At 39.5% G+C, this 19,688-nt stretch overlaps 1 protein-coding gene across 6 annotated transcripts in view; it reads left to right on the forward strand.

Annotated features, from left to right (window-relative positions):
• Nucleotides 1-2,867: 2,867 nt before the first annotated feature.
• Nucleotides 2,868-19,688, forward strand: part of GULP1 (GULP PTB domain containing engulfment adaptor 1) — a 124,730-nt gene continuing 107,909 nt past the window's right edge. For all 6 annotated transcript variants that reach the window (XM_054277617.1, XM_054277619.1, XM_054277618.1 and 3 more), the window contains exon 1: nt 2,868-2,924. The gene's annotated coding sequence lies outside the window, so the exon portion shown is untranslated. The remainder of the gene's footprint in view (nt 2,925-19,688) is intronic.

The raw sequence follows: 19,688 nt of genomic DNA on the forward strand, positions 1-19,688 counted from the left end.
ACACTGGCTGAATGTAAAATAAGGACAACACTATTTTTGAAACACACTCAAGTTTGTGGACCGTAAATTGCTCTGGTGAGAGCTGCCAGAGAACCGTTTCTTGTGGGTGTCCTCTGGCTTCAGGCTGCACTTTGAGGGGTTGGTGGCAAGTAATGCACCAGGCTTTGTGAAGGACCAGCAGACAGGATGTTCATTTGGTGACCTGCTCCTGTTTTGTGTACTGAACAAGGCAATAGCCTACAGAAAAAGGGTCATTGCATAATCACACACTGTCATTATGGTTACATGTAAGAGAATCTCAATTATGATCATATAGACAACTTTTTGCCATTTTACAGCAGAGGACTTCAGCTTTCAGAAAATCAAACTACTTTTCTTCTCCTGGGTTGTGCTGGTGGCCAGGCTTGTCTTTTTGTGACAGGAATTTTCAACTAAAGCTCCCACTACTTGCTGTGTCCTCTGTTCCTTTAGGAAGAGGCAAATTCACTGCATTATAGGGGAATTCCTTCCTTCTTCCTGTTGTGCAATCCCTGCAGATTTATCTCATATTTGATTAACAGCACGGCTTCTGACACCGGAATTATTGGTAAATCCAGGATTTTTAAGAACTTCACAGAAGCTGATCATGCTTGGACTACTTCATGTGTTCTTGTTCATCATTTAGGTTGTTATTGTTAATATAGTTGAAGGAGTTGACAGTCACAGATATAATTCCTATTGGAAAGCTGGGGTTATTACCCTCATGGGGTTTGACAGCACACACTTTTGCAGAATCATTGTTTTTGGATCATCTGTTTCTTGTTTAGAGACCATGACTAATTAGCTTATAAAAAAGTCATTGAGCTAATACCTTATAGAGAAACCTGTGATGTCAGATTTGATCCCCTAATTGCTCTTATAATTGGCATTTATTGGAGCTCTTTCACAAGTCAGGGCAACAGACCTCATTTGCTTTATCTAGAATGTTGTAAAAACAATTGAACTGGCAGCTGATTACAGTTTTCTATTCAGTAAGCAATTTTGGAAGACTGTGGGCTAGACAGTTGTCTGATTTGCCTAGGTTGTAAAAGTTAAATGTAAAGAGAGATGAATTTTCAGCATATGGCTCTGTGTTAGCAATTACATGCATTAGTGGTCTAGCTGGTGTATTGTGTCTGCTTTATAAATGTTTATATTGCAGCATTCTGCTAATAGATATTGATGACAGGCAGTGTTTGGAGGCCCAATGTATGGCAGTGGCCATCAATTATGGCCGTGTAATGATCCATCTACTTGTGTTTGCCAGCATATCCAGTGATAACCCATGCTTGTGGCAACATCAACTATTCTGTTGTTCCCTAATAATTTAACACAAGGTCATTGTCAGCTGGGATGTAAATATTTAACATTTCATATTGAGCACATTTGAATTTTAGAACTCTTTAAGCATAAGTGAGCCTGGAAATTAAATTATGCTGATGCTTACATGAAGCTTGTCTTATTCATTCTGAAATTATTTGGAATGTTTTTTGATCGCCTAAGTATGTGTATAAAGGAAATATGCAGTCTCCTTGTCTGCTCTGAAACTACGGAGAGCTCTGTGGTGAAAGGAAACTTTGAAATGTCACACTCCTGTCAAGAAAAATAATTCATTGACCCTTGTCCATAAAAATTGGTGGGAAAATTGCACACTTCTGACCAGTCTCTGGATCTCAGGTCTCAAAAGTGTGAAGAATGTGATAAGTTGGAATTCAGCTGGGATGGGTGTTTTGACACCAAAATATTTTACTTTTGCTATATGGCTTCTCTGAATTCTGTACTTCTTTCTCAGTTGCACATCAGCTCTGAACAGCATGGGGTTTGTGGAATCATCTCTTCAAGCTGCGGACACAAAAATGAGCTTTTTTCCCATGTATTTGTCAGTTAGAGACAGTCCTCTAGAATGGTTAACATTAAATTTTTGTATTTGTAACAATGAATGTCTAATATCAATGAAAAGAATAAATGAATTATTTCTGGTGGCATTCATCCTGAAACTGAAGCATGATTAGCAAGTAATTAACTGTCACTGTTATGCCTTTGCCTGACTTTACTGGCTGGATCCCAAAAATACTGACTTTTCCTAGTGGTGAAAAAGATCAAGGGCTTCTCTTGGATGGATGTTGAGTTCAGGTGGCAGAGAACAAATCCCTGTGAAAAGTGACTTGTGGACCTTATCCCAGGCACGTAAACCCATCGAGCAAGGACTGCTGAGCTTTTCTGTGCCCACAGTGCTGTGGTGAACACATCACTTTTTGCACTGGAAAGCTTTTAATTTCTCTGGGGAATGTTATTTTTTTTTTAACATGGACCTCTTCAGGCCAGTGAAAATTCTTTTCTGTTTTATTTCTCTACATTTGATAACTTAAGAGGAAATATATATGCCTATGAAAACTCTGGTTTTAATGTGCAGTATTTGTGAAAAAGTGTATTTGCTAAAAGTATTGAACACTGTGCTGTTTGTATACACAAAGCCTCTGTACTAGACATGGTAAGATGGCCCAAAGAAGGTACTTAGGTGATTTGTCATAAGATCTCATAAGAGCCTTGGAAATTTTTGGGACAGTTGTAGTGTGTATGTGTCCTAGAGAACACGTCCCCAAAATTCTTGCATTTGTTCAACCCTTGGGAGTTAGTCCTTGGCACTGGCAAATTTTTCTTCTCTGTGTTTAAAAAGATTCACTTGTACCTCAAATAATCTCTTGGTTCATGTTTGACAAACTATTAGGCCAGATAAATTTGATGTCCAAAGTATTAGCAGTATATGCAAGTATGGATTGAAGATTTAAAAATCATTTTCTGAGTTACTGAGGGTTTAATCTAATGATTGTGATTTCTGAATTTTCTGACAGATAACATCCAGGTGAGATGCAAGGCACGTGGAGAGGAGGGAACCACTAGATCAGGTTCAGTAATAACCTTTTCTGCTTTACTGTATATCTACATTTGATCAGATAAATGTGCTTACTGACACAAACAGCTAATCCCTTATATTGATCTGATGTGAATAGATTTAATTTCTCTTTGTTGTTGGAACTGAAATATTCCAATAGGAGGTTTTAGTGTGCTGTTTACACAGGGGAAAATCTGTAAACACCCATGGTCCTTTTGCTATCTGAATGTTTCTGTTGTCACTGTAGGCACATTAAACCATAATAATTGTGGAATGGTGAAAGCTAATCCTTATCCTGGATGATTGCATTTAAAATGTTTCTTTCCAGCACATATCTATGTCAACTTTTATTACTAATTCATGGTTCCTTGATGTGCCTTTTCTTGACCATTATTTATCTCACTGGCACAGGCTGATTATTTTATCTGTTGCTTTAGTTTTATTACAGTGCCAGACTGGGTTAGATCACAGAGCATGCAGATGTAGTCGTCAGTGCTTTGGGTGATGTGACTTCAGAGTAAAGTTGTCATCACTGCTTTGAGAGAACATAAATCTGCTTTTTTAACTGGGTCACTTTCTTGGAGAAGTGTAGTAATTAAAAATGACACTTGTGACCTTCTGTTGAATTTGTTCTGTTGATTTCATTTCCATTTAAGTTGTTGCGTTCTGGTACAAGAAACCAGTGTCACTGGCTAGGTCAGATGGATTTTGAAATTAATAGGACTGTGGTTAGGATTTGCTGTAGGATTTTGGTGGCTGGCATAAATTGCAGGCTCTGTTCTGGGGAGCTGGGAAGGGACAATCCCTTCTAGAACATGACAAGCAAACTTATGTGCTGAAGATATACAAGTAGCTAGGTAGGGATTTGCTCCTGATAAAGTCTTAGCAAGATTTACCATAAAACTGTGATATTTTTATTACCTGACTTCCTTACAAACATTATTTTTTTTCTCTCTCAAGACGAAGCAGAATTTAAATCTGCATGGTTTATGTTAGAAGAAGATAATTGCATTTTTGATCCAAGGCATGTGATGAAATAAAGGAGTGTGGGGCAAGAGGACCATGTACTCAATTACTGTGTCCTGAGCAGAAGTAAACAGTGTGGCCTGTGCTCTCAAGAGTGGGGAATAAAACTGTGTAACATGTGATGATGTTCTGGCACCTGTAAAGCATCACAGATGAACTTTCTTGATTAAAATATTTCTGAGAAATAAATCAGAAATAGCTAGATGGTCTGATAGTCTGTCTAACTATGAGTTTTGGGCTCATTCCATACAGGCTCAATGATATGGACTATCATTGAGCTCAATGATAGCCTTATGGAAGGAGGTTGCTGATATTTTTCAAAATTTTTTTGATTTTTTGGGGGCTTTACTGTTGGGTTTTTTTCCTTTTTTGGGGCTTGTTTTAACATAGATAAACCTTGTCTATAAAGAGGTGGTGTTTCAAGGCAGAATTTTTTGTCTCCAGCCATTTCTCTGGTGTTCCCAGGCACCAGATTATGTTGGTCTATGGCATAAATAGGGAGACATGATAAAGAACCCAGAAATATGAGTTCTGCAGAATCAGCAGTATATTGAAAGTCTTCTGAACTTGAGATCAGGCTCCTAAAGATAGATTTCAGCTGTGATTGTTGGAGACAGAGAAATATAAATGGGCTCTTTCTGCTGGTGCTTGTCACATGGGACAGTCACTCTTTGTGTAAGAGTCTGTGTGAGCTTCACTTACTTGCCTTTTTTTCTCGCTTTTGCCTCTCTGCTTAAGAAGAAAGCATCAAATTTTAGTACTTGCACTGTGAAAATTGTTAGATACATTTAGTTACAGTGAGCACTCTTCCAGAGCCTTATTTATTGGGACAGAATGAATAGAAAGCTGTTGTTTATATCTATATTCCCTGATTACTCTTACTAGCATGCCAAATACCTAATGAAGAACTGCCTTGTGAATTGTTGGTTTATTTATTTATTTCTTGAACAAAGCCTGGTGTGCTCTTATGGTTCCGTAGGGGTAGGCAAATATACTGTAAGTGGCATTAATCAGATCTCCAGCTCTGTCTTGGTATCTTTAACTCCACCTGTGGGATTAATGAAAGACTTTGTTGTCTTCCCCACTTCCCATCTGTCTTTATTATTAATTTGCACAGTAATAGTGGATGGTTATTAGGTTGAAATTGGAAAGGAAAAAATCCAGTACTTAAGTTTATAAAAAGGCAAGCTCTGTGACTAATATTTTTTTCTTTTATAAAGCAGTGCTTGCATTTATCTAGAGTGAGAGAAAAAACAGTGGAGCCTGTATGGAATGAAAAAGGAAGTTTCCAGTCCCTTCTACACATCCAAATGTTCTCAGCATAAGAGAAACCTTCGCTGTAACATATCTAATTTTGCATGAGTTATGTTCATCCTTTGGGATGTCCAGGTGTACTAAAGCATCTTTAAGGACAAGGTGGTAAACCTTTGATTAGCTTCAAGAATGGCAGCTCCTGATGATTTTTGAGTTGTACTAAAGTTTGGAGTAGGCAGTATTCCTTGGCACAAGGAGGATGAGTGTTGATAAACCTGTGTTTAGAACCTAAATGTTCCTTTCAATGTCATGTATGGATGCCCTTCCTTTCGATTTAGAGGCAATTTAGTTTAGTTTTCACAAAGGAAAACCACAAATTATTAACAATGTACTGAAGTCATTAGCTGACAGCCTCAATTAGCATAACCAACAAAATGCAGACTAAATACAGGAAGAGCAAGACTGACTTAGCCTTGAATTTTCTGCTGTGTCCATATTACTGTGCTACAAGGCTTCATTCAGTAGACCTGACAGACAACTGGAGACTTAAAATGTTAAAGAATAAATTCCATTTTAATCCCTTTTGGGAAAAAAAGTCACCACCTTTTGGAACTGAGATAGTAATTAGGCTGAAACAGCGTAGGTTAGCCTCACTTAATGTGGAGTTTAATTACTTGAAAGCAATTAAATTAACATGGAGTCTGCTCAGCTTGGGGAAGGGTTTGAGTATAGGGATTTTTGGCAAAAGTGTTAATGCACTCTCTGCTTTAACTTGTTAATTTAACATAACTTTCTTTTTGCAGTTTGTCATCAATTCAAAGGCAACTTGTTTTCTTTAAATTAAATAGGTCATCTTGGTAGGAAAAAAAGTCAAAACTGGCTGGATTGAACTTTGATTCCTAGTTAGCAATAACCAGGCAGATAAGATAACATCCTCTCCTTTATTACATTTGAGATTTCCAGCCCTTTGCTTCCCTCATCTTGCTTACTTCCTCTTTACTACCTGGGAATTGCCAATAACTGCAGCACAGCTACCAGGGAAGCAGTTTGTCTGGAATTAAGGAAGAGGTTGAGTCATTTTTCCTCCGAATTCTGTCAAGATTCACAAGATGCACAGGGCATCCACCTGTTGTGGGGAGGGGAAAGCTCTTTGTGGTGTCCCGATCAATTTTTTACCATGGTTAAAGGAGGAAAGACACAAAGGCACACAGGTGTCAGGAAGGCACTGGGCAAAAAAAGTCCTCTTTGTGTGAGAGGTGCTGAATTTTTCATTTGAAGAAAGGATAGGAATGAAGGAATCCAGGATTTAGTGGTCTGGTGTGACCATCCTTTGTGCAGTGGAGAAGAGGACATTGTTGGTGACCAAGTGGCCCTAGTTGTAGACAAGGTGAAGGTTTGGTGTCAGTCTGGGGTTTCTTGGGAGGAAGGGCCAGTCCAATGCTGCCTGTTTGCCCTGGCTGCAGCTTTTTGGTGCTGATTACACCTGCTGCTTGGAGAGAGGTTCTCAGAGCAGCTGCACAGGAGTCCTTCAGTGCCTTGGGCTCCTCCTGCCAAGTGCAAGCCCAGCCTTGGCAGGGACTGCTGCTGCAGCTGCTGTAGGGCTGGTAGAGCATGGGGTGTCCCTCTCATTTATCACTGAGCAGGGGAGGCTGATGGGCCATGCTAGGATGTATGACTTCGATTTTTCAAGCTGATTTCTTGTCCTTTCCTTGCCTGACTTTCAGATAAGAAATTTGGTGCGGAAAACACCTTTCTTTGGGTGTTAGGCGAGATTAAGTGCCATCCCTTCCTCCCTCAAGAAACCCAAACCCACAGTGCTGCTTTAGTTGCTTTTTGCTATTTGACTGTGAAGTAGAGGACATTGCGTTTTTAGTGGCAGCTTTAGTTTCAAAGTGTGTTGTGTCAGGGTCTCGAGAATCTTTTAAACTTGTGACTTCTGTTTTCTGCTGGCACAGTAGCTTTTAATTGTGGCAGTAAAGAGTAGTAGCATTTTAAGTTGGAAATGTCTTTGGAATGTGCTTTGGGCGTATATTTTTCAAAGGAGGAACACAAGTTGCGATTTGTGTTTCCAGTGGTAGACCATTTTGAAAGATTGTTCAGTTTATGGATAATATTTCCAAGTTTCTCCTGCTGGGTTTTCACTGAGCAGGTTAATGGTATGTGTTACTCAGACAGATTGCAGTGAAAGTGCAAAGAGATGTGGTCATCCTTAACTTACTGTGAAACTGTTTGCATGCCGGTGGCTACATGAGTGAAGTTGGGATTTAAAGGGAAGGAGAGAAGAACTGAGCCCAGCTGGCTGTGCCTTTCCTCAGGAGGTGACTGTACTCTTTTGTACATAGACCATGAACAGAGAAGTGATGACTATAATCTTCCTCCTTATCCTCTTACATGTCCAGTCAGGAAAGGCAAAGGCTATTCTATAAGTCAAATTCTGACCTGGATTTGAACAATGGGCTGATAGTCCTGACCTCGTTCTTGTTCTCCCTTTTTCTTGGAGGGGAAGGAGCTAGAACCCTTGGGATCCATCTGTTTTAATGCCTGTTGACTGCAAAAACCTGCTGTGTTTGTGGTTTTGTGGCTCTGCAGTGAGCTCTGCTCACAGGACACTGTGGGTGAAGGCTTAACCTGGCACACCCTTCTGCAGAGTCTTTAGGGCATAACAGGCAGGCAAAGGCCACCTTTGGAGGGATTTGGGGGTTGTTTTGCCATCACAGATAAATCTGTTCTGCGGTGTGTTCATTGTGCTGTGAATGCAAGAGCGGATGTTTTGATTTGAAAGGGAATCTTGTTTATAATTCTTCAGTATAAACAAAGTGTGGGGAGGAAGCCTTACTGGAAAACACAAGAGCCTTCCTGGACCATCTTCTGGTTCAGCAAGCAGTAACCCTCCTTGTGTTTTGCATCAGTGACAATGTATGTGTACATGTATTTTTAGAAGGGCCTCCAAAGGGCCCTTGCTGCATGTGGGTTTGTTTATGGTTCTGTCATGCAAACCATGGGATATTCCAGCTCTGCCTCCCTCCAGTTTAAGTTCCCAGCCTGCCTCTCTGTGCCCCTGTGAGCTGCTGGCTGGTGCAGGGAGTGAGGCTGGAAAATGATAGAGCTGTCTTCTCGCCTCACTTTCCTCATAAATGGCATCAAATGCTAATTGCTGTTCATTCTGCACTTCAGCAGGAGCAGAGTGATACACAGCTAGGGTTTGCTTTTCCCCAGGGTGCCGTGGGTGTGACTGATGGATCAGAGCCAGAAGAATTTGGCAAAGTAGCCGACTGTAAAGGGAATAATCTCTTTTTCCTGATGATGGATGGCACTTAGAAAGCAGCTGAGCCTAAAAGTCATTTCTCGTGCTAAGGCTCTGCAATGTGCAGGTCAGCCATTGAGCAAATGCAAACCTTCAAAATGAGAGCTAATAGCTTGGCAGGTTATGCCTGACAAGCAGCAAGTGATTTGCTTTTAGTTCTTTAGTGTGTGGGGTTTAGTAGGTTTTCTTGTGGCTTCTAACATTTAGTAATTCTAATATTTTTCTAATAGTAGATGACCATCAGTTTCTAAGTTCAGAAATATCTTAAAGAAAACACAGTTAATATGGAAATACATTTTCATACTCAAATACAGTACATTTCTCTAATATCTAAAAAATTATTTCTATTTAACTGCTACACATGCAGCAGGTTAGGAGTATAGAATAAAAAATACATTTCTGCCCAGCAGTTGTTAAAATGTTGGACCCTCACTTTCCTGTGGAGCAAATTGACAGCTACCTGGGACAGAGAATCGTGTGTTGCTCCCAAATAAATGGTCAGGGAGTTGTGGAGGGGAGGTTTGAGAGGAAAATCTGTAGTGGAGTGAAGGTAGATTCATAGAGCATAACAGGAGGAAAAGACACTTGTCTAGTGTGACATGCAGCATTTATAGCTCTTGGAGAGCTGATGGTGTCATATTTACTGCTGACTTGGTAAAAGAAGGACGACAGAACTTCTGTATGGAAAGTCTAATAATCATGAAGTGTCTACATGCGCAACCAAGTCCTAAACCATTGTAAAATGTGGATTTCTCTCCTAGGAGATCAGCCTGTGAGTCTCAGTATGTGTTGCTCTGTGAATACAGGCAGTTCTAATCTTTGAACTGCTTGTCAAGTACTGCACTTCTGTTTGAAGGGTTAAGTTTTAAGAACTGTTCTCTCTACAGCCAGATAAGTGCATTATTTAAAACACAGACTTCACAAATAGGTTTTGTTAGATTGTATTCATTAAGCAGCAGCATCTTGACAATAAGTATTTTCACTGTGTCTGAAACTCCTTGTGTTTAGCAATTATCATCTGTGATGCTTGAATTGATTTTTTAATCACAAAGCTGGAGTTCTGTTTTACAGGAATGTATTGACACAGTAATTATAAATGCAAAGTTTTCATCTTTATTGTAATAAAAGTTTTATTATCCAGTATTTGAAAGAAATGTTTTCCACAACAGACAGATTCATATCCTGATACACATGTGCACTCTGTGCAGTTTTCCCAAGAAGGTTTCAGCTTAGTAGTGGCTTAATGAAGTATTCAGGTGAAGTAGGACTCTCATTTAGACTTTCAGAGCAGCCAGAAAGGTGAATTGTAGCATGAACTTCCCTCACAGTTGGAATTCAATGGAACTGAATAAGGTTCTTAACTTGTTGCACATTAGTTCAGTACAGGGTGGGAATCTGCTTCAAATTCCTTCTTCTATTTTATAAAGTTAATTATAGAGTTTAGGGGTTAAATACTTCTGTGGTCCTAGGAAGAAGGGTTTGTTTAGGTCTTATTTTGAATTTGCAAATACATTCCTGCTTCTTTTGATGCTCTATATCTCAATGTTATGAGAGACAACTAAAACGCTGTTGTAAGGTGTTTGTATCCTCTTGTAATAGTGGTCAGATCAAATCCTGTATTAGACTAGGCTGTTTGCATCCAGAAGGGGTTTCTCCCTTCTCAAATAGTTTTGAAGTAACTAAATAAGCAATATTTTGGGCGAGATCAGAAAGAGAATGTGGGCATGAAATACGTTTTGTGCCTGTGGTGGGCGGTTATCAACTTCAGCTTTTGATTTATGGGAAATAAATTGTGGAACAAACAGTAGATTGCTTGCAACATGGATGTCAGATCCATGTAGCAATAATGTGTATATTAGTGTTTTATATGCAAAATATTGTGTTCTCGCTTAAAATTTAAAAAGTAGAAATCTAAAATGTTCAGGGTGGTGCTTTAGCTAAAATTTATCCATCCAGGTGAGGATGGACCATTGGCAATATCTTTCTTATTTTTGTGTGTGAAAGAAAGACATAGTTGCACTATTACATTTTAAGCCAGAGCTAGAGTAACAGATGGATGTTGGAATATGCAATTTCTGCTTGATTTAAGTTTACAAGACTCTTCAGAATTTATCTCTGATTTTTGAGAGGATAACAAACTCAGACCATGGGAAGAGGAATATGGAATGTTCCTGCTGCATTGTCATAACTCTGCCTCTTGGTAGACTGATGCTCTGGACTTTGACTTTGTGCCAAAATTGTGATATATTTTTGGGTCAAGCAGTTAACACAACATTTTATTACCCAATGAAGCAATGGAGTGACATAAGGCATGCAGTTTTCTAGTGCACATGGCATTGCCATGCTATTGTTTAGTGTGCTTTGGTTTACCAATACTTCCTTGTTTTTATAAACTCAGGGAATGCTGGCTACAGATATCTGCCAAGTAGTGACTTAGCCAAAAATTAGCTAAGGATTATGAAAATAATGCTTTCATTTTGCCTTTATTTGTACCTGATGCTTTCTGCAGATGTTTGTTGTTTCTGATATTAAGATCTGACTCAAGTAAGAAGCATGAATTGTTTGGAAATTGCAATGAATGTTGTTTGGAAATACTCCTTAGTCATTTTCTGTGGTGTCTTGGTATGGCTGGCATTTTTCCTGGCTATGACTGTGTGTCTGCATGCAGAATGCGACAGCCCCAAGCTGCTTTTCTTGCAAGTTCTATGAGGTTTGCTTCATGGTAAAGTGCCAGTTTTTTTAGCCAGTCTTCATTGTGAATCTTCCTGGACAGTTATGAGGAAAGAATAGGATGGCTTTTAACAAATTTCTTTTTTGAGACTTTAAAAAGTTGCCTTGCTTACAAAGAGTGAGTGATTGGTTGTCCCTTGCCTCTTGCGCAAGAGGGGCACTTGTCCTGCTGTGCAGCAAGTCTGGCATAAACCTACTGACATGCAACAGAAAGGGGCAATAGTGCTTTGTCCAAGCTTTTTCCTAACAGGAATACCTCTTTCTTTCTATTTCTATGGAAAAAAAAGTTAATCTCTGATAGGGTTCACGTGTATCCTGAGTAGCAAAGGTGTAGACTTGGGCAAGACAAAGTAACGGGAGACTGCTGCTGCACAGCATGGACCCTGATCATCCACCCACAGTGATGCCTTAAACAGTTTTGGCAAGGATGGCATTTAAAAAGATAGTGTGTTTGGCTTTCCTTCCAAGTGAATAAAGAATACTCAGGAGAAGCTGAAAAAATACATATCTTCCAAATAACCATGCTAATTTGGTGTCTATATTGTGTTGCTGATGTATTTTCTGGTTTGGCCACACCTGGAGGAGACACCACTTAGTGCTTTATTTCTGCTCCGTATTGTAGGTCTCTCCTCATGCAATAGTGGGAATGATAGGAACATGAACAAATCTGTTTATTTTACTGATCCTCTCTTATCAGAGTAATTGCTAAATAAGTGTTGCTGTAACTGCAGTAGTTAAAGTCACTTAAATTTGGCATCTGAGTCTTCCAAACTTCTTGTCTTCTCTTTCACAGCTGCTGGAGATAATCCAACTTAGGGAAATAAAGGATGAGCTTTTTCTTTTTATTGTGGTAAAGAGAAGGCAGAATTAAAATTTCAGGAGTACCTTATTAAACAAATTTTTTAGGCATGGCTTGTCAAGAACTTAAGTGTACAAAAAGGGCTTGCCCAACATGCACTTAGAAACCCCATGCTGCTGTATTGGGAAATACTCCTGTTAGAGGCAATTAAGAGGACACATGTAAAACAGTTCCTTTCTTTCTCAAGGATGTGTACTCCCCATCATAAAAAATGCCTTGCATTATGGAACTTGAAATTCCAGAGGTGGTAATAAAAAAATAAAAATTGATTGCTAATCCAGTTTGCCTCTTCTTGAATTTCTTTACTGGTTAAAGGTTCAGTCAAAATGTTTTCTTGTGTGGTTAGAGTTGCTAGAGGCTGAGTTGGAGCTGAAAATCTACAGGGTGTCAATACCAAGTGGAACAGCTCCATGTGGCACAAAGTTTATTTTAAGAGCCCTGTATCAAAATTCTTCAGGCTCATCAGTTGTTCTTCCCCTTGATGTACACTAAGACTTTAATAACAGCTGTGGAAATACTCTTCTGAGACTTCTACATTCTGAGAAACGTTGTGCTTCCAAACCTAGGAGCTTTTATCTCTTTCAAGATGTTCTGAGAAGGGACTGGGAATAGTGGAAGGAGAGGAGAAGCCAAGCAGTGCTGCTAAAGGAGTGCACTTCCGTGGCTCACTAGGATTAGCGCTATCTCTGCTGTTCAAAGAAACCAGCAGCCTGAAGGCTGCAGTCACAGTATGTGTGGTTTTGTTTTGATAAAAGATACATGATCTTCTGTGACTTGCTTGGATGAGGTTTACTAGGGTCCAGCATCATCCAGGTGAATGAATCTTGGCAGCTGCTTCCATTAAAAATGTTTTGTTTGTGGACTCCTAGGTGGCATATTTCTTGCTGTTTAGTTGCAAGATCTTTGTGTCCTGCCAAAATAATAAAAAAAAAAAGGAAGTATGTATTCCAAAATGTTCCTCTTGTTTTTTAACCAGGGAAGTGGAAGTGGTTTTCTGATAGAAAGGAATGAGGATTTTCAGCTCAGCAGAAATACACTACAGCCACTTTGTCTGACAGTGTATTATGGCATATTTGACAATGTTGGAAGCCAAAGAATTTGACTTATCGTTAATGCACAGCTTGTTTCTCTCAAAATACAGCTTCTGTTTCTGTCAACTTTACATAAAAGGAGTTAAATGAACCAGATGAGTTCCAGCAGATGGTACCCTGACTGTGATGGTGTGCAGAAGATACCTGTTCCTGTCCCAGAAGTCTCAGGACAGCTATTTCTTAACCTGTGTTTGTGAGCAGTTGTGTGGCTTACTTTCCTCCTGAAGATCTGGGGCTTTTTCAGGCCCATATAAATGAATGGGAGGTATTCTGTGTTTGGGTATATTGGTGTCTCTCTGAATTACAGTTTTGTGGTCTTTTTCAGTCACTGCTGTCTGAAATAATGGATCTGTAAGGAGACTGCCCTCTGTGACACCTGTGAGTCTCAGCTGGAGGTGCATCATTGTTCTGTGTTAGTGAGAGATGGGGAAGGATGGGAGAGAAAATGAGGTGAAATGGAAATTAAATAGATGATTTTTGCTTTGTCTCCATCTTAATGAAGTTGAATTTTAAAATACAGCCATGACCATGATGTCTGCTTACCAAGTTCTTGAGAACATACAGTTGTATGACTGTAGAAAAGAGCCATAAAAATGTGCATAAGATTGACAATTAGAGACTTAATGCTTTCCAGAAAGAGCAATTACAAATGCCTTTACTATATAGGAAAACAGCAGGTAGTGATGCTTGTGTTCATTTGCAGGGAGACACATAACAAGTATCAATCACTAAAACAGATGCTTAATAACTGGCTTTGGAGGTGAGGCATATGTTTTTGACAATGAAGATGATTCATCTTTTGGACAAGCTACCATTTGGGAAAACATTGTAGCCATCCATTGAGACGTTGAAATTGAAAATGTAAATTTTTGCTATAGCTTTTCAAAGGTGGAAATCCTTCCTAGATGAAATTTAATGGCCTGTGACAGGTGCAGCAGGTAATTTTGGTCATGAAATTTAGAAATGCTCTGCCTTCCTAGCTTAGCATTCTGATGTGTTGTTGCCTGTTCCATCTGCAGCAGTACCTTTCACTTACTGCTTTTTTTCTCAAGTGTGATGTTGATCTAAGGGTCCAAGAGAAACTCCCAGAACACTTTAACTGGTCACTTATTGGCATTGCAGCAACTTCTTCCTCCTTAGGAAATATCTTTAATAGGTAGCTTCTCTTTTATTTGTGCTTCTTGATTTTTTTCACATTGTTCACAACTCAGTAACTTCCTGTGGTAGTGTTTTAGAAAAGAGACATTTCTTTGGCTTTTGACAGGTGTGGATGCAGTTTGTCCTTTTTATTGTAATAAGCTATATTAGAAACAAGGTTTTGCATTTAACTTTCTGGTCGTTCAACTATTTATTATTTATGTTTTTCAGGCTGTACTCAAATGTTTTGGTGCCTTCACCAATGCATTGAGTTGGACTCCTAGTGTAATTCTCTGTAGCATTGAGTTCTTCGTATTGTGGACTCTTCTCATTTATTGTAAGATTGACAGCTCAGCTATAATCTTTAAAAAGGACCTAGGAGATTGAGGGGATAGAAATCTTCCCAGTGTCGTGGTTCATTTCATTCCCCACTGTGTGGATTTTGATGTAGTATCAGAGGTAGTGTTTAAATTCCTATAGCTGAGATTTAGCAGCAGAACTGAGCAGGCTGGCATGGTGACTGTGACTTGACAGACTGCTTTCTTCCCATTTCACTTTGTTGCATGCCTACAGTCCTTGTCAAGAGAGTGTGGATCACAGGTGCTAAGTGGGAGATGGGCAGCAGATTGCTTGGAGCACAGGAATTTTCCTTTTGAGAGGAGTTTCCAGAGACAGCAGGACTCCTGGCAAGTGCTGCAGAAAGGCTCAGCTCCCATGAAGTGATGGAAGGAGCACTGAAGAGAAAAACCCCCAGAGACTCCATAAGGAAAAGAAGCAGCTAAATTAATCTACAGAGTGACAAACCTGCTGAGCCCAGAAGGATTCACTGGCAGGGAACCAGTGGGCAGGAAAAAGGCTCCTTTTTTGGATCACTCACAGTGGATTCTCTTTTCTCAGCTGACTTACAATAACACGCTTTGATGAAACTTAGATTTTTGGGTTTAGCAACCCCTGGATTGTTTTCAGTAACTTCTTGTAGGACAAATTCAGCTCTAGTCCAGGCCAGCTTGGAGTTCTAGGAGAGCATCACACAGCAGTTAAATAGGAGCAGTGGACTCAAGTGCTAGAGGACTTGGACAGCCAGGTCTGTAGTTGCTGTGGAATGTACCTGTGTCAAGAGTTAAAAATGTTAATAGTTGTGTGGAATCAGATAAATGCTCTTTGTGCTGTCCTGTATGTAGACTCATTTTCTCTTTTATTCTTTACTGGAGAAGGTAAGAATGAAATAGCACACAGTTACTTTCTTAGTGATGTGTAAGTTAAGGACAACTTGGATCAACGAAGATTTATTTTGTGCTTAAGGGAACTGGGTGGATATTTTACCCCTATAGCTTGTTCCAGGCACTTTGTGAATGCTTCAAAATTTGGAACATGCAAAACCATGAGCTTTTATCAGTGTCCAAGTTACAAAGTCTGTGTGCTTACATATTGAATACATAGGGGGAATTGGTACTGTAATGCTATTGATACAGTTGCCAAACATCAGTACTGTTTAATTTGGCATATGGATTTTAATTGACTTCTGAAGGGGTTAGTGGACGTCTGTTCAACATTCCAGCACACCAGTTGAAATAATTGGTTAATAGCTGGTCCTGGCTGTATGTTGGTTGTATAGTGCTAACTTTGGGAAAAAAAAATGAAAGGCATTTTCGTTCCAAGGCGTATGACTTGTTTTTGTTCCTGTTAAATCATTGATGTAGAACAGGGGAAGCAGCTCTGAAGTTTTGCTAGTTACATACATAGTTAAATGGTGTGTTGCTTCCAGAGAAATGACAGGCAATGTAGGAACTTTGCTGAAGGAAATTGAGCACAATAATGCAAATTGAATGTAATTCCATTGGGTAGGAAATCTGGTGAATAGCTGAATTGTGAGAGAACAGAGGTTCTGTAGTGGCTGTTCAGCTCTTAATTAAAAATCAAAGCAGTCATGTATTTTTTCCATTTCTATGCACCATGGAAAATGAACAGTTTGTACTTGATTTCTAAAATCCATACCATGTCTTTGTAGGAAAATGCGGGGGGAAACATGCGACATCTTAGAATTTACTTAGTATTTTTGTGGGATTTTTGAAACAAATGGTTGCTAGAAATCATTTTGATACATCTCACTGCCCCATATTTTATGTAAGTGTAAGTTTGAACTGGACCTGTCTGAATTCAGAGGATTTGCTGATAGAAAGTTGAGAGGGTCATACTGGACTTTACTTTTGGAATATTGGAATTTATTTGATTTATTTAGTGCTTGGCTTGTCATTTTCAGTCAATTCAATTATCCTTCAAATGAGGCTCCAAAAATTCTATCACTCTAAAAAGATGAAGTAAAAGATGAAAAGATGGAGTTTTTCCTGGAGATGAGGCTCCAGGAAAAACTCCAAAATTTGTGTTTTTCTGGTTTGTGCAGGGAGGTTTTTGCAGAAATAAGAGAGGAGAGAAATGGGCTTGCAGCAGTTTTAGAAGTTTTTTGATATGTGAGCAGGGATATCTAGAAGCCTTAGATAGCAAATACCTTACCAAAAAGGGAAGCTTGGAAAAGAATTTATTGTAAATGCCAAGATTAGATGCTGCACTCCTGGCAGTTGTTGAGACAGAAAGCAAAAAAAATATTTAGGGAGTTTGTGTTATTGCCATGTCTGTTTTTCACAGTTGCTGTAGCAGCCATGGGAAGGGAGCAGCAGCTGGATCATATTGGTAGTAGGAGAAAGGAGCTACTAAAAACCCCCTTGATCTTCAAAACCCTGCTCAGAATGGCTGTACTGAAAGAGAACTTCATGTATAATACAGGAAGATTATTGCCTTCAGTAGCTTGCCATGCAGAACAGCTTTATGCTGTAATTCCAGCTTTTTCAGCACAATACAAGTCAATGCTTGATCTAACTGGTATCACTTATGGAAATTGAATGTTCACAGCAACAGTTCTCACATCTCCTTGTATTTTCGTTGGATCTCAAAGTCAATGTTTCTTGCTGTACATCTGTTTAGTTTTGTTTTGTTTCTTGCACAGCAAATAGCCTATTTTATTGTGATTATTTGTGGTAGTGGTATAGATTTAATACACAAGGGTGTCCTTTGGGTTCTGTTCTGGTTACAGAAAGCTCATTTTGATATGTGGCCACTAATTGGTAAAACTGTGATCATCTCATCCTATAGATATACCAAATGAAAAGTGGTTTTCAAATTAAGGTAACTTTTTAATGATTATCAACATGTATATGTCAATCACTTTGAGAGCTGTTAATTGGAAAAAATTATCTCTTGGGCTGCAGTGCTTTAGAAGCAGGATTCAGATTATAATTGGCTGGAGGGAAGGGCTTCTATCATCTTCCTCCCATGCCTCAGTTACCTGTCAGCAGAGCTTAAAACCCATGGTTTTTAATGATTTCAGATGACATCCAGGGCATTTCTCACTTAGGGAAGCTGATAACCTGCAGAGGCTTTGAGCTGGTGAGAGGGTTTTCATGTCTCGTTCCACCTTGCTGTGGCACATCAGAGTCTTTGCTTTGTTCACCCAACAGCCTTGCTTAGGGCTGGCTCTGTGTTAGCAGCTCTGTAGGAAGTTATCTTGGTTGCAACAGGCTTGGGTGTGGGTGTTTCTGCTTTTAAATTTTAAAAGCTACATTAGTGTTTTACTACAGAATGTAGCCTGGTGAAATGAGGACAGGGGAGCTTTATTTAGGGTCCCATATTGGTCTCACGAAAGTTTAGGTAGGGCTTTTGTAGTTTTTGCAGTTCTGTCTCTGCTGGCCTATGTTCTCCACTGCTGTGGGAAGTGTGACTTAATAGCCAGTAAAGTAAGTAAAACAAGTGAAAAATGTACTATGGGACTCTGAAGTTTTCTTCATCAAAGACTTCACTGTTACAAAATGCTGATTCCATATTTTGCTAGTGTTTACTAAGTATCTCGTATCCTGGTTTTTCCCCAAGTGTACATATCTTAATGTTTTTGCAGTTGGGCTACATTTCTCTTGGCTGTGACTGTATGGTCATTACTGTGCCCTAAGAGAAGGTCAGCTGCATTCTTTCAGCATTTTTTGGTTTTTCATGCACTTGCAGTCCAGGCTTCTGTGGAGAAACATCTGTTTGCTGTCGGACTATGTGAACACATGCAGTCACCTCAAAACTTATTTTAAAATGCTGTCTGTGTTTTTCCTCTCTATGATAAGAATCTATTATGGTATTATTCCTGGCTGTTTTGAAGAGGTAGAGGTTTGCTCTGTCCACTGGAGGTTTAGGTCTATTTTTCAAAGCTGAAATGGAAAAATACAGAGATTTGGTGGGGTTTTTTGTTTTTGTTTTTTTTTTTTTTTTTTTTAAATGTGGTTATTTCCTGCAGAATTGCTTACAGCCAAAGATAGAACAGAGATCAGGTGGAATTTTTGCAGGCATATTAGAGGAGGCTTGTGTTGGGTCTGGAGTTTGTTTCCTTGGAAGGAGACAGACTCCAGACAAGCCATACAAACCCCTTGGAGCTGGGCTTTTGTGGAGCTTCACTGTTTGGTTGCAGTGCCTGTATGACCATTGAGATGGATAGAACCTCTTGTTCGTTACGCAATAGACCACCATGTGATTGGGAAATAAATAGTTGGTTAACCATATGATTGTGATTCAAAAATGCATGGTCCACCATATGATTAAGAAATAGGGAACCACATAACCTAAAAATAATATATATCAAGTTACCATTGCTTGCTATAATCCAATCATGTATTGCGCAAGTACTAACCATGCGAAAGGCAAAAGGAGAACTAACCAAGCAATAGGAATCAGCCAAATATTCCCCATATAAGGAGAATGAGAGCTACGGGGTCAAGAGTACAGGCCCGAGGAAGACTTCAAGCCTTCATCCAACGACCACCAGAGGGTAGAAGATGACCCCCTAGCAACAACTGGAGCATGCGCCAAGAAAAAGAACACATCTACGGAAGTGGATTAGTATAAAAGGGGAACTTGAGAAGCACTGAATGCGGCAGTTGGTGGAGCGGGGACTCCCCTGTCGCCCAGCGCTGAATCTTTTGCTTATGATGTATGCAATGGATTAATAAATTCAAATTGGAAATATTGCTCCTTTTTGAGTCAATTTATAACAACCATCACCTCTCCAGCCCTCTCTGTGGGAACTCTTGGAGGGGTAGGGTTGGAACACTTGGATCTTGGGGTTTTACACTAATGTCTGAATAGCAGAGCAGCTCCATCTGCTCCTGGTTTGGAGTATATTTCTTGGTGTATACATTCTTTTGAGAAGTTTCAGAACTCAAGATGGGGTCTTCCCACTTGGCAGTTGTGCTTTTGCTCGTTATGTCTGTGCACGAGGATTGTCCATTGTTAAAATGAAATACCAGTCTTGATGAAGGTGAATTCAATATTTTGTCTAACTGAAAT

This window comes from Melozone crissalis, unplaced genomic scaffold (genome assembly GCF_028551555.1).
Source record: "Melozone crissalis strain CALT ecotype California unplaced genomic scaffold, PUWL_Pcris_2 ptg000023l_1, whole genome shotgun sequence".
NCBI classification, from domain to species: domain Eukaryota; kingdom Metazoa; phylum Chordata; class Aves; order Passeriformes; family Passerellidae; genus Melozone; species Melozone crissalis.